Here is a 13,226-nt window from a genome sequence, read left to right as displayed (position 1 = left end):
AGCTTGAACTTTCTAGTGTTATTTCATCACCGAAAAAGCAAAGTCTTGAGGTTCAGCAATTGCCTTTGTCAGAATGTAAATTCCAGCCTGTAATACCCAGGCTGTATGTTTCAGGAAATCAGTATTAACCTATTAGCATGCAGTTTTCCTTGGAGAAGAGCCATCTTCACACTGAGCCTGTATTCCTGCTTCAAACCTTCCTGTCACTGTTCCGTATCCACGACCCAGCCTAAGGCTGCCTTTGACGGTTCTCCAGCCATTTCCTGCATACTGCACTAGCACTAATTGAAAATTTGGGTGGCCTTGCTTATTTATTTTCCTGGAATGTAGTGGGTTATATTTTCATGGCACTTTCTCAGCAGTGCAACGTTTCAATTTCAAAACCACTGCAATATGAGGAAAAGTACCCCCCAAAATTAAAAAAATAACAATAAAAACCAGCATACCTTTGATTAATTTTTACAGTAGTTCTTTTGTAAAAATATATAATGGAAAAAGAATTCAGTGTTGCTTTTGTCTCTCAAGATCAGAGGCAAGAGCAGCAATTTAAATACACGTACAAGATGATCACACACAGACACAATGAGGCATGAAACTTTAAATGTACAGATGCCGTGGAAATGAAAAGATAATATAACGTGTATTCTTTGCAAGTCTTGCAGAGTTCAATAGCTACATAATGTGTGTGGAGGGAAGAGAGAAGCAGCCCCCCTGCACTCTCTAGGAAAATTCCAACTATGTCTGGATGTGCCATTGGCACTAGCGCCGTACTTTGCCTCCCTGGATTTCTGCAGGAATGTAATTCCACAGCAGCTAGGGTTAGTGTGTCACTGTTACCTCTGTGCTTCTGTATGAGTGTCTGTGTAAGATTTCAAGTTTTGATCAAATACTTTCCCCAACTCCTCCCCAAAATTTGAAACCTACATAATTTTTTTTTCATGCCTAATTATTTTGGTTTATTGCAATTTTTTTGTGTGTGCAAAAATTAAAGGTTGGTGCAACCAGGTCAACATTAACAGATAGTAGTATTGTGTTTTCCTAATAAGCTAAGTGTAACTATTGAAGTCTTTTGGGAATCATGTTTTGTTTCCCGAAATGCAGGCATAAGGAAATGTTTAACAATAAATATGCCATTAAAATGCTGATTCGTATCTCAGAAATTATATGGAGGAAGAGTGAACTGAAGATGGAGTCTGTTTTTACCTACAGGCACACACCTTAAGGATTACCCAACTATTTGAATTTACAGATGTTTTAGAATGGAGACAAAAATGGAGGCGGAAAGTAAAAGAAATTTTAAAAAAGAAATTGTCAGCTCCTAATTCTGATTTTTCAGGATGCCAATTTGGGGTTTTACCTGTAACTCTGAAGTCTGGAGACTTTCGAGTCATGCACCAAACATTTTCTTGTAAACGAGTAAAATAACAAAATAAGCAGAGGTGGGGGTTTTTTTGTTTGTTGTGGGGTTTTGCTGGGTTTGTGGTTTTTTCTTTTAACAGAGACAGTCTCAAATCAAAATGTCAGCCTTAGCATTCCCCCATTTCCTTCTTTGAAAAGACTAGATCTCCCCACTGGTGAAGTCCAGATTTGGAGTGGACCTCTCCAGCCTGTTCCAAATCCTATTTCCAAACTCCTTCACTATGCATTTCCCAGAGAGAACGTTGATTTTGGCAGCTGAAAATTGCCCCAAGCTAAGGGTAGCATAGCAATCGATCAAAGCGTATCTTGCATGTGCATATTGTTCCTTGTTACAATTAACAGTGAATTCTGGTTCAGCTAGATGTTACAAATTCCCTGAAGTGTAACACAAGTGATTAAATGAACACTTCCCTTTGTATTTATGGCTGGTTAATTTTGCCTTGTAAATGTGAGCAGTAATCAATTAGGAAAAATGGGTTAAAATGGAAGAAGATGGTGCTCCCCTGGCCCTGTCTCTCCCCACCGAGGGCTTCTGCCCCTTGTCGACAACGCAGCTGCACGGCCAGCTTGGCACTCGGCACAGCAAGGAACGGGAGGGACTGTGTGGTGGGCACAAGGGGCACTTTTAAAAGTGAGATTGCTGCCCATAGAGGAAATTCTTGGTGTATAATCACCGGGCCATAATCTGCTTTAGAAGATCCTTCCTCCAGGCTTTTTCCTTTCCTGCTGGTGAAGACAGCACGAAGGGGTGTTGGGGTTTGGTGGTTACGCTCTGGAGGAGAGAGCAGATACTTTAGCTGCAGGTTGGATCTCTTACAGTCCTGAACAATAACTAGCAACTATCACATTCACAAATGACTATCAATGTACTAACTCCTCTAATTTTGATTTTTTATTTTTTTCTGCAAATACTCCTTTAAAGATAACACCAGGATTTCTGCTAGATCATGACTGATGTTGTCTTTAACTGCAGCTGATAGCTTTGGGAAATGGAAGTCATTCTAGCCAATTTTCTCATGCCATCTTTTTTCTGTTACTAGAAATACTTGCACACCCCAAAAAGTTGTCTAATCCTGCTGCTTCCTCATAACTGAACCATGACACAGGTCCTAAGTGGGCAAATGCAAGGGTAACAGCATAGAAGGTTAGCCAGTATGTAGCAAGAACCAAATATAAGCCTGATACTGATACTAATAGTTGCACAGGGCTATAAGGCACCTCACAAACCTGCCTAGTACACCCTGCCTCTTAAGGACTGACTATAGCACCAGGAACAGCATCGTTCCTGTAGGTGCTTTATCTAGCCAGTTCTTAAAGGCTTTCAGTGAAGGAGGTTCAGTTCATTTCATAAACAACCTATACCAGTATTTCATTGTCCCTACTGTTACAGTTCTTCCTAATGCCTCACCTGAATGCTCTTTGCTACGGTGTCTCCCATTTATCCTCCTGTCCCTCCCAGGTATGGAAAACTGACTCCTAACCACTGCTGTGGGATTTTTATCAGGCCTTCAGAAGTGGGCAAATATTGCCCACAGGTTGGATTTGGATGTGCAAAACTATAATAATAATGATGATGATGATGATGATATAGAAACAGGACAGAATATTCATTATAACTGTATTCAGATATTGACCATAACGTGTATTTTAAAATGTGTGTCTCAAAGTAGGTTCTGAAAGTGTGTCTGATGGGCACTTGGTCCTTTTGAAAAAACAGCCCTGAAATCTGTAATGTGCTTAGTAATTTTGCTGCTATGACCAGACCCACTACCGCAATAGGGCAAGTCATGCGAATAGAGTGAGTCAGGGTCTTAGCTGTGGGCAACAGGAGTGGGGGTTGTAATAAGGCTGAGTCCAACAGGCTACTCAATGTGCATGCTTAATTTTAAGTATTTGAGTTCAGTTCTTTTGGTAAAGTGAATAATAGACCTGAATGTGCTTTAAAGTTAATGGGAATGCGTAAGTGCTTTCTTGGATCACAGCCACAGCGCTCAGCAGGGCTAAATACAGATTTAAAAGTCTAAATTTAGGCCCCTGTGTTTTAAAACACTGACCAACATTCTTTTCAGAGATTTCTGTGGAAATTGCTGTAGATCTGAACTCAAGGCCAAACACCTCTCTCATGTAAGCGTACTTCTGCATCTAAGAATAAAAGTCAATAAGAAACATTAAAGACTAGAACTGTAGTTCATTAAAATAAAATATTGTCATATATTTAATGGGTTTCAGATTAAGCTGTCTGATCTGGTACCTTTGATCGTACATTTAGGGCATAGATCAAAATCCACATTTTAATGTTAATTACTTGTCAGATATACTAAAATAACTTTTGTCTCTAAAAGGGACTTCATAATTATATCTAATTGATGTAAAATGCAACCTCTTGCTAATAGCATACAGTTGTGATACTAATTTGAATTTAAATTATCTAAAAAGTTAATTTTTGAAAGAACAATTATACTTGGCCCAGATTGCATAGTTTAACTAGCCACTTTTTGCCATTCTCATTCCCTTTTTCCCAGCCCTATTTTGTAATTTTCCCTTCCTTTTTCACCATAGGACAATTAGAGATCAGGAGGATGAAAGGAAGAAGAGAAGAAAGAAGAGAGACTCAAACAGGGAAACTTAGGAAGAAAAAAAATACATTCAATAAGGGGTTTAGAAATAGATGGAATCTTTATTTGTAATATTAAACACAACCCCCCCTGTATCATTTCCTTTCAAATAAATGTGGTGTTGCAAGTGTGTGTGCATGTGTTATCAGACCTCATTATTTATTGTTATGTATCAATAGTCAAAAAAGTCCACATTGTAGTACATATTGAACAGTAGTAATGGCAAAATGGATCTGTCCCTGAAATGCATGTAAAATAAAGTCACGTTCCTGCAAGAAATTGCATATACACATGAAATTACAAGCTGATAGGCACTCTGGCAAGCAAACACTGGTAGTGGCAAAACCCAGCTGACCTTGGGCTGCTTGTCACGTCTTCTCTCTACAGACACATGTCAACAGAGCTACTGAATGGGGCAAGTGAAGGAAACAACTTGGTTCCATCAAAATGAGCACGACTGATAAATAAATAATAGTTCTTTGTTACTCCAGCTGATTTCCACTAGGATGCATTGGGAAGTGCTGGCTGCTACTGGAGTAGAGGTATGCTTGCTGCCAGTGGAGGGGAGCTGGGGTGTGCAGGCAGCAATGAACAGTCCAACGGGTACAGTTCAATTCAGAACAGGAGATCTGATCTCTGCCCTCACTCAACACGATTTCAGAGGTCTGTGAAAAAATATCTAACGAACAGCTTTTCCCTGCTTATTCCCAAAAGCATGGAAATGAAAGCAGTTGTGCCAGAGTTTGGTCTTGTGGAAAAGAGGGACAGAATTTCACCTGGAATTTGAGGGACAAAAACTGTCAAATGGTCTTTGAAGTGGTTTCTTTTTTTCCTTTGAGAAAGAAATGTGGCAAAATTTTAAGTTGGTTTAGGTTTCAACTTCCCCCCCATCTATTGTTTTAAAATACAGGCAGTAGATGAATGTTGGTTCCAAGAAGTATTTAAACTGATGCAACTTAGTAGTGACACCCTTGACAGAGCTGTGGTATACAGCATTCAGTATTTTTAGCTGCACAAAGTAATTTAATAATTTGTTTCGTTGGTGCTGTTTAGAGAAACAATGCCTCTGGGTCAGTAGTGCACAGATTCCTTGGATAGGCCTTGAAAGGGAAGAATTAGGGTGGTGTTAGCCAAGAAACTAAAACAGTGAGAGAATTTTGTGTACTGTTGGAAATAGTTTAAAGTGCAAAAGACTATATTTTTTGTTTGATGTGGAAAAAGTGACTGTACGTGTTCTGGGAGAAAACTCAAAATATTGTGTGCATTAATTTATATGTTGTTTCTCTTGAAGCATACCAGAAATCATCTGGGAGAAAACACTGATCCGTAAGTTGTTTCTTTCTCTCTCGCCTTTCAGCTAAGATAAATACATTTCACTTCATAATGAAGCTTTCTGGCTTAAACTCCCGGATAATGGTCAAAATGCTGCCAAGGTCAAAGAACTTATTTCTGTATCTATTTATTTAAAAAAGAAATAGAAGTGTAAGATTTAAGTAGATCACTTCCTGGACGTTGGTTTGACAACACAGATCCAGGTGATTTTCAATTTAGGAGGAAGCAGAAAGCAGCTGGTCTTGGGAGCATAATACAACACAGGAAATCTGCTTGGAAATTGAAATGTCTGTATGAATTTTTCATAACATCTATGGCAGCTCCTCCAACATCTGCAGGAATGTTCCATCAATGGATCAAGAAAATAAAATGAAGTGGAACCAATGAGGTGAAGAAAGGTTGTGCAGGGAGCATAGATTTGTTAGAGCAGGCAAGGATGTGTTGGGCTTCTTGGCTTTGCTGCTGGTTCTACTGCCATGACTTTGGCAGGTTACTTATCTCCGGTTCAGAAGACACCTCTCATGGTCATGGAAGCAGCCCTCTTAAAGTTAAGTACACATAGGAAAAATTAGAAGCTGGTGAGTTATAGGTCAGATAGCTTCAGTTTGTGGAAATTATCAAGCAAACCATCTGTAAGCATTAGAAGACAGACAGACAGACAAGTAACAATGAACATGGATTTGTGAAGAACAAATCCTGTTAAACCAATCTGATTTCCTTTTATAAGAAGGTAATAGGTGTTATACAAAGGAGAGAAGTATTAAAAAGTCATGTATCTTCATTTCAGTAAAGCTTTTGGCAACATTTCTTGAGAATAAGCAAAGACAATGTCGTGCAGGTTTAAAATCCCACGGGGTCAGAAAAAGCAGGGCTGAGGAACATTTAGCAAAATGGGGCCACTATCAAAATGGAGAGATGTATTGAAAGATGTTCCTCAAGGGTCTATTCTGTATCTGATACTACTTACAAAACATCTGAAGAACAGAACAGAGACTAAGGTTGTTACATTTGGAGAGGACATGAAGAACAGAGCAGCTAAAAGTGTGTTAGAGAACAGAATTAGAATTCAGAGGGATTTTGTCAAACTGGAGATTTTTTTTTAAGCAAAACCACAAAAGATAGTATTCAATAGATGCAAGTGTAGTCTATTAGACATAGCATCATTGGTTTCCCTGGATACAGGAAGGGGAAAAGTAAACAGGATTACAGTTGCATAGAAAAACTGTGGAGTGAATCACAGGCTAAACACGAGTCACCGCTGTTATGCTGTTGTAAAAAGGCCAATGCCATACGATCGGGGGGGGGGGGGGGGTGTTAGTAACAGGAAAACTGCCTGCAAAATAGGCAAAGCAATTATTTTGGTCTGCTAACCCATGGTATGACTTCAGTTTTAGTTTTTCCTTTTTCAAAAATGTTTTTCACCTGGAGTACGCTTGGCTTGGGGCACTGCACTTCCAGAATGACAGAGTGACTGGGGAAGAGTGCAGTGGAGATTGAGCTTGATTACCAGTCTAGGAAACATTAAATATCAGGATACTAATGGGACTGTTTGGATTAATGAGAAAAAGAACATACAGGGGACAGAGCCTCTAAATATGTGAAAGACTGCTGCAGGGAGGAAGCAAAGAGTTTTCTGGGCCCAGCAAAGACAGACCTTTCACTGATGGACTGAAATTGCAGTAGGGGATATATTTAGAGTATACATTAGAAAAAAGACCTTTAGTGATAAGGGTAGGGAAACACTGGGAAAGATTGCCTGAGGAGATGGCAAAAGCACCACACTGGGAAGTCTTTAAGAACAAGATTGAAAAAACAGTTATGTTATAACAAAGGAGTAGTTGATCCTGTCTTGGGGCAAAGGAAAGGACAAGAAAGGGTGATTTCTTAAGGTCATTTTCAACCTTATGCTTCTTAGCTTTTTTCTGTTCCTTAGATTTCCCTGGTTATAATAATCATCTCACAAATTCAAACAGAAGTAGGGGGAGGTCTGGTTTGGACATCCACATGTCAAAAAAGTAAGGTGATAGCTGTAAGCTTGAAGGCGTTCAGAAAAGAGAACAGTTCTGGAAAGGCAATTATACAGTGCAGAATCAAAGTTAATCCATACAGTTTATCAAGAAAAGGTGAAGGAGTAAATCTGCTGTATTTTACAAACATCTTCAAAAGGAAGGTATTTCTGTTAACAAAAAGCAGGATTGCAGTGGACAGATGCTGCAGCTAGATGAATTTGCCTTTTCAAACAACATTTATATTTCTATCAGTTATTTTTTACATGTTAGGGTAGCATGGTACATGTTAGCGTAGCCACTGAGAAATCTTCAAAAGTGCAGTGATGGATTCGCCATTTCTCCAAGTCTTTAAAACAAATGAAGATGTCTTTCTAAGAAACAACTACAGAAAGATCTTGGTGTGGGAACGGCTAAAAGAAATTCTACAGCTTTCAATATTCGGGTTAGACAAGATGATCATAATAATCTCTCTTGGCTTTCAAATCTGTTTACCCAACTTTGTAGAGAGATGTAATGTTTACAGATCACTGTCAAATCTGCATAAATGGATTAGAAAAAGGCATGAATGAGCAATTACTCTTGTGACCTCTATGAGGTGTAATACTTACTATTTACCAGGTCATTATATTACAACTTGTCATTTCTTTCCTCAGTTTTAACAGCATAGATTAATCTCTTCAATGGCATCTGGAGTTCCATGGAGTAATATATTTATATTAGCAGCATAATATATGACAGCAAATATATACTATATTTTATGGTATATACATTTTAAGCTATGTATATGAGATAGAGAGAGATATATATTAACAGCACTAGTTTTCCTCCTTTTGTTCTAAAGAGATGTGTGGGGCGGTGTTTCTTTTCTCCTGTGGGTCAAACCTACAGCCAGTCACCGTCAGCTTTGTTCTGGAGTCACTGAACGGGTAGGTGATGGTTACCACATGGTCACCACACATCAGCTGGGAAAACCACCCACAGTAGATTCAACAAAGTGCAGCACACGGGAAGTTCTTCATCGACAATATTATCCAGGGCCCCTGCAGATCATAAGAGTCCTAGATGCTGCTCTTGGCAGTAGGAGGATTTGCCTTTGTGGGCGCCTGTGATGAACCTACGTACACCATTTATAAGGCTTCTGTCATTGCAGAGTTTAGCCTGGTTGGGCTGTTCTGACAGGTTCCCCAGGACCAAGATCTGGATAAAAACACTTCTGAGCTGCTGTCTAGAAACAGTAGGTTAAAACCTCTAAAAGGAGTTGGGGCTAGGTGACATTTTCAAAAGCAAAAGGCCTCACAGCTTTTTCTCACTTCAGCTAACATGGGGGGGTTTGTCTCTTCTCAAGTTCAGGCTCCCTCTTCTTAATGATTCACCTCTTTAGGATATTTGCATTTACAACAGAGGTGAAGATGCACCCAACTCCACAACACAACTTCAGTCTGGCATTGCAGTTTGTCACTTGAACTAAACCTATATTCATGGTTGTTTATTACAAAATCTTCTGGGTAGACAGCTCCCTTTATGAGCCCCCATTAAAGTCAATGGCCTTTTTGGGCGCAGGTATCCGCTCCCAGAGGGCATTGGGCAGGGCTGGGACCCAGGTATGGAGTGTGCCGGGGGGGCCTTCTATATCAACCAAACCTTTCAAAATAGTGGTTTTATTTGGCACATCCGATGACAGGCTTTTAATGAGCAAATGCAAACAAGCTGTCATGGAGGAAAAACGTATTTTGAAATGGGTGGCAAATAGTTACACTTTTTTTTTAATGTGATGCCAACTTTACTTTACTTGGAGAACTGCAGAGCTCTCTTTCTGCATTGGATATTAGCAGAAAACTGCAGAGTCACTAGTAACAAGTTCGGAGGTAATTAAAGATAGGTACCGGACGCTCTGATTTTGCCCCAGAGAGATGCTGTGTAATGTTTTAGAGATCCCAGAGGAAAGAGTCAAAAAAGCGCTGTTTATTCATGTGACGAGATATTACAGCCTAATAATTTAACATGGGCGGCTTTAACCTCTGGAAAAAAGTGAGAAAAATTACGTTTCTTGGCCATCATGCTTTTGACGGTGCTTAAGTTCTTCGAGGTTTTACGAAAGGCAATTTGTTTTCCCACTGACGTCCTGCTTTAGCTCTGGTTTGGCAAAACCGAGCAACGGCTTCTTCCTTCCGTGTTTTTTGTCTTCTCCCCTCCGCCTGCTCGCGCCTGGGCCTTTCTCCGCCGTCCTTCCTTCTTCCACCCACCTCCACCAACACCCCCAGGCCCTCCCCTCACACCACAGCACCCAGCACCCCCGGGCCTTCCCCTCACTCCCCTCACACACCGAGCACCCCCAGGCCTTCCCCTCACACCACGACACCCAGCACCCCCGGGCCTTCTCCTCACACCACAGCAGCGGGGCCCCCCCCACCGCCGCCGGATGAGTTTCTGCCTGCAAGGACCTTGATACAGCGCTGGGGGAGGGGTTTATTATCATTTATCACTGTTGTTGCCGCCATTGCTACCACGATTTGATTTTTCCCCTCGCTCCTCCGCCCCCCTCACGACCACCCGCTCAAAGGAGGGCGAGCGCGCGCGCGGGGCGGCGCCTATAAGGGGGCGGGGTCTCGGGAGCGCGGCTCTTCACCCGCCCCTTCCCCCTCGATCGCTCCGCGCTCCATCGATTTTCTCGGGCGGCGGCTGGAGGTGCCTGTGCCCGCCGGACGCGGAGGCGCTGCTGGGAGCGGAGTTGCCCCAGGTGCCGGATACGAACGCGGTGGCGGCGGCGGCGGCCGGTGAGTGACAGTCCGGGGCCTCCCGCCCCGCTCTTCCTCCGCCGGGCTCTGCGGAGCCGGCTCTCAGCGGGGCAGCTCCGGCTCCTTCCCCCCCACCTCCCCGGGGCGGAGGCCGTTGTTGTTCTCCCCCCCCCTCCTTCTTCCTCCTCCGCTCCCCGGGGAAGGTGTTGAGGCGTCCCAGGCGCCGCCCCTGCCCCGGGGGGCGGGGAGGGGAGCGGGGACGGAACTGTCGTTAACGGGCGGGGGGGGGGGTGTCGGTGGTCTCCTGGCCCGCCGCGGCCCCTTCTCAGCCTCCCGGGAGGCACCTGCTGGCCCTGCCCCGCCGCGGGGGTGCGCCGGTACCGGCCTGCCGCCGCCGGTACGGGTCGCCGCCCGACACCCACCCCCCCCACCCCGAGGCCAGGGTGCTGGGGGAGGACGGCGGCTGGGCCCCGGTCCCCGCTGAGCCGCCCGGCGGGGGAAGGAGGTGGCGACTTCCCGGCTGCAGCAGCTCGCTGTCCCTCCTCCCCCAGCCCCCTGACAGGAGACGGGACAGCGCCGGCCGGGCGGGCGGGGGGTGTCCCCGTCACCTGTGACACCCCCCCACACCCCCGGCGGGGTGGGACACACGACACACGGTGGTCCTGCGTGGGGGTGGGCGTTTGCTGGGTGAGGCTGCGGGGGGAGAGCGGTGTCCCGGCCGTGGGTGGACTTCTGAGGGGGCCCTTCTCAGCTGGGGGGGGGGGGGGGTGGCTGGCCCTGCATGCAGGGCAGCAATTCGGTGGGTTTTGCCTTTCTTCCCTGTTGCTGGTAGGGGACTGGTGAGAGCTCCTGGGCCTGCTCGGTTTTACGATGAAAGGAGGCTGGTCTAGAGCTGTCTTAAACCGTTCGGGTCGATGAAGTGTCTATGGGTGTGCTGGGGGGGGAGTAGAGGAAATCATCAGGAGAGAGGCGAGATCTGACCTCGGAAGAGCTGGGTACATGTAGGTCTGATTTCTTTTTTTTTTTTAAACTTTGCTTTCAGTGGTACTGTAAAGTTTCAGAAATAACTCCCCAAAATGACTGTGTACTTAGGCAAGTACAGTAAGAACGTACTGTAGTAAGGAACAAATCAAACATAGACTGGTTGAGAGATGATTGCTTTCATTGATATCTAACTGGAAGTGCTACACTTCCTCTGTGACTTAATTATTTTTTTTTTTACTTCCTACCCAGTTCTGCATTTCTCCCTCATTTGGACTGCCTTGCAGTCTAGAAGGGTCCATGAGCTGGGTGACCAAACGCCTTTCTTTGCCTCTTTTATATCTTAATTAGGAACCCGAAAGAGATCTCTTGCCAAGGGGAGTAGATGCCCAAAATTGGGGATGGTCCTATTTCCAAAAGGGAGTTTCCCATTCTCTCCTGTTTTACTGGTTTCCAAAATAACATTCCTTCTATGCTGTCAGCTTTTCCTTCTCTCTTTTTCTCCAGCTCCCCCCCCCCCCCATTTCCTGCAATTTCCTTGCTCATCGTGGATGAACAGCTTCTAGCCATACGCTCGAAAGCTTTGAATTGAAAACTAGTAAAATATTAAGCCATTTTAGCTCTGACAGAATACCAGATTAAATCTAAACTACAAATATTCATTCTTTAAAGTTTAGTTTAAAATTATAATTTCCAGGCTTTCCGATCATTCTTAAAATAAGCAACCAGTCTCTTTTCTCCTTTAGTGATTTGTGTGCATTTCATTACTGTAAACTTTGTTTTGTTTTTGCTTTTGAGAAAGTTGTCAAAACAGTTAAAGGACTTCTATTTGTTTGGGTTTTTTAATGTAAACTGCAAGTAAACAGACTTGTGGCTTAGGAAAACAGGTCTGTCTTCTTGCTTTACCTTTTGCTCACCTGAAGAAGAAAAGCTCTGTAATTCTTGGTTCCCTGTTTCTTTAGTATCTATCACAGCTTGCACTCACCCAGCAAGAAGCAGCAAAAGGCATGTCCTGCTGCTGCTTGCTTTCCCATGGATAGCTTAGTTTACAGTTTTTGTGATTTATGCCCACACTCGGACAACAATGTTTTTACTTAGATGGGATTTCTGTTGTCTTAAATGTCATTTAAAACAGGATGCAATTATTTCCATTATACTGGTATGACTTGTCTCAGTGAAAATACCATTAATTTAAATTGTAATGGTAAGGGTTTTTTCTGTATGGAAGATGTAACTTTTTTTAGTATGTGTCAGAGATTAAACTATTTAATTAAAAGCATGTTACTAATCAAACTTGTGCTGTTTTTTTTAAACAAAAAGTAAAGTTGTGTTTTTATGGCCTTCGTTCAAGAAATTACAATATTTTAACAGACTTGATAGGTGGGGGTTTTTTAATGCTGTAATTGCTTTATCAGATATTAGTGCTGAATATCAGTCATGAACTAAAAAAAGACTTAAAAAATAAGCCTTTAAAGTAAAATATTTAACACCTTGCCCTTTGAGCAGTGGATATTGTTGTGTGGTGAAACTGTTTTTCTCTTCAGTATAAAAGGTACTATTCACTAACCATTTTTGAATCTGTGGTATTCAGATTTTTTTTTTAATTGTAGGATTTCTTGTGAATATGAGCAGAGTTTTTCTGCTAGCTGTTAAGACCATTTGAGGCAAAAACGGACAATAAAGGTGTTAAAATATGTAATCTAGGAATTGTTTTCCCAAGGTCCTATTAAAAAGAAACTGTATCCACTGATACAGTCCTTTCTTTATTATGCTACTCCTCACAGTGAAGCTAACTAAAGCAAAATAAGTGAGTTGACTAGAAAGGCAGAGGCCACTGACCTCTTTTAGTGATGAAAACTTTTAGATATGTTATGTTAAACCATACTTAATCAGTTTCTTTCAATGTACTGATATGTTTAGCTGTAAATCCAGTAAGTCTTAAGTACTGTGCTTGAAACTAAACATCAGGTTTGAGTTATTTTATTTCTGTTTATTCTGTGCTTTTCTGCTTTCCTACTTCACTTAAAAAAAGGAGAGAAAAGGAAAAAGTAATATCTCAATAGGATAGTGACAGAAGACTGAATATAAAAGGTGTTCTTAAAAACATGGATTCTGACAGCTATTGAAAGTATCCA

The 13,226-nt window shown here is 42.4% G+C and overlaps 1 protein-coding gene across 2 annotated transcripts in view; it reads left to right on the top strand.

The window, feature by feature from the left end:
* Positions 1 to 10,035: 10,035 nt before the first annotated feature.
* The window catches only part of EXOC2 (exocyst complex component 2), a 137,364-nt gene continuing 134,173 nt past the window's right edge, over positions 10,036 to 13,226 (top strand). The window contains exon 1 of one of the 2 annotated variants that reach the window (XM_075052050.1): positions 10,036 to 10,149. The gene's annotated coding sequence lies outside the window, so the exon portion shown is untranslated. Of the gene's footprint in view, positions 10,150 to 10,936; positions 11,112 to 13,226 lie in introns of those variants that run through there. The other variant, XM_075052051.1, reaches the window with a different exon arrangement.

Source organism: Buteo buteo, chromosome 20 (assembly GCF_964188355.1).
Source record: "Buteo buteo chromosome 20, bButBut1.hap1.1, whole genome shotgun sequence".
Lineage (NCBI taxonomy): Eukaryota > Metazoa > Chordata > Aves > Accipitriformes > Accipitridae > Buteo > Buteo buteo.
This window is presented reverse-complemented; position numbering and strand designations above follow the sequence as displayed.